This window comes from Sinocyclocheilus rhinocerous, unplaced genomic scaffold (assembly GCF_001515625.1).
Source record: "Sinocyclocheilus rhinocerous isolate Xijiao unplaced genomic scaffold, SAMN03320098_v1.1 scaffold2466, whole genome shotgun sequence".
NCBI classification, from domain to species: Eukaryota; Metazoa; Chordata; class Actinopteri; order Cypriniformes; family Cyprinidae; genus Sinocyclocheilus; species Sinocyclocheilus rhinocerous.
This window is the reverse complement of record NW_015656265.1, coordinates 564,460-566,491: the sequence shown is the minus strand read 5'-3', so window position 1 is coordinate 566,491 and position 2,032 is coordinate 564,460. Positions and strand designations below refer to the sequence as shown.

At 40.1% G+C, this 2,032-nt stretch overlaps 1 protein-coding gene across 1 annotated transcript in view; it reads left to right on the top strand.

Moving 5' to 3' along the window:
- Positions 1 to 2,032, top strand: part of LOC107719950 (interferon-induced very large GTPase 1-like) — a 13,341-nt gene that overhangs the window by 5,226 nt on the left and 6,083 nt on the right. The gene's annotated exons all lie outside the window — the stretch shown is intronic.

Genomic DNA, 2,032 nt, shown 5'->3' with positions numbered 1-2,032 from the left:
AGATGGGTTGGAGACGGCTCGCCCTTTCTCCGCCTGCACTCCCTAGATCCAGCACTCCCTAGATCCAGCGCTATCTCTCGAGGCTCGGAAGCCCGCGCTGCGGTTTCTTCCCGCTCTGAGTGAGAGCTGGCTGCTGCAGCTATTTTTCTCCGAGGAGATTGATTTGTTTGTGTGACCAAGCGGTTCGCGCGCTGCCGAGGCAATGCGTGTATTACATCATTTCAGTTTTGATGTGAATCTTACCACACCAGACCGTGTTTACTCGTCTGGTTGTTTGATTGCATTTAATTCTGAGGAATAAAATTAAGTACTTATCTGACTATGAGAAGTTAGATATACAGGAGCTCTTGGCGATTTCTGGAAAATGCTGTTTTCTTGAAGTCTTGAAGTCACCAAAACAAACACGCCCCTACACAAAAGGATCACACCTCTTGATACCTCCACACCCCCACATTCACACACGCAACGACTTGTATAGCGATCATTAAAAGGGGAACCAAAACAGAAAAACAACGTTATATTAGGAGTATGTTATCTCACTTTTTGGACACACTTTGGGAGCTGACATTTAAAACGGATGGTGGAGAAGGCTTATAAAGCATGGAAATTATCATAGCTGAAGTGAAGGAAAATAATAATGCAAATGAACAAGATGATGACACACAAGTATATTCAAGCAAAAGACAGCTTATCTTAGTTCTGTGAAACGCAGCAAAACCAACGTTACTCATGTTTCGAGAAGAAATAGCCTATAGCAACCAGGACGTTTGTTTTCAGGCCTTCCCACTCTTTAAGGCTCTCCAGCTCTGGAAAGCTCCTCCAATATTAATGTGGGACTTATGCCTTGCCTTATCGTAACCATTTCCTCTTCCTTATTTTCTCTGCCATCTCTCTCTTTCTATAGTCGTTCTGCTAATGAATATTAATTGTCTATTAGCAAGTGATTACATGATTGTGATATAAATACATGAATACTATATGCATCTTAAAAGAAAATCATTAAATCTAAAATGTATACATGGGAGGGGATTGCACAAGTCCACATTTATTCTACATTGCTGTATTATGATTATTAACAAGAAATTATTTTGCTCCACTCTAATAATACTGTTTGAGTGTGATACTTAAGATGATTTCATCTCTTCACATTTCTTGTTCATTTTTAGTTACATTTTTTAGCAGTTAAGTGTGATTCTTTAACATAAAGTACTAGCTGAAATATTTGGCAGATGCTCCTGTTAATTAGATGTATATTTCTGCAAGTTATTTTCTTTTATTTGATGCAAAAATATACAGTACATCTACTAAAATTTATTTGTGATAATAATCAGTTTATGAATCACCATCTTATGTTTAAGTCTAGAATCTTTGTGTTAACAGTGAAGATCTTTAAAAATTATATTTTATAATTATAAAATAATGATGCACTCATCATGTCATATATATTTTGAATAAATCTCTGTGATTTAAATTGTTTGAAGTGTTTTTTTTAACTCTATTCCATATTACAGATCAGGGGACATATTCATCAAGATCTTTATTTTACCACAAAGTTCCCATTCAGGAACTCGAGCTGCGTCGGAAACGCTTTGGGAACGCCCCCAGCGTGACCATGCTCTGAATCACATATGAAATCAGTCCAATAGATGGGCGAGACGTCATGGGCGGGTGACGTTGCGACCAGGAAGCTATAAAAGCACGTGCATGGAACCGGCGTCAGCTTTTTGTCATTCAGCAAACGCTCTGTGTGTGTGTCAGTCGCTATTTGTTGTGAGTCTTATTTAGTGTTGTTTGTCCACTTATAAGCTCCATTATGCCAAGCTTCAGCAAAAAGAAGCATTTGGGCGAGAGCAGACAGCATTCAGGCTGTGTATTCCTCCCTGCCCGCGCTATATTTCGGGTGGGGACACACACAGTTTGTGTGTTGTCTGCTTGGGAGCGAAGCACGCAGAGTCAGCTCTCGAGGCGAGCGTTTGTTACTGCCTTGCTTCGCTCTCGGAAGGCTCTCTTTGAGGAGGGAGCCTTCACCGGC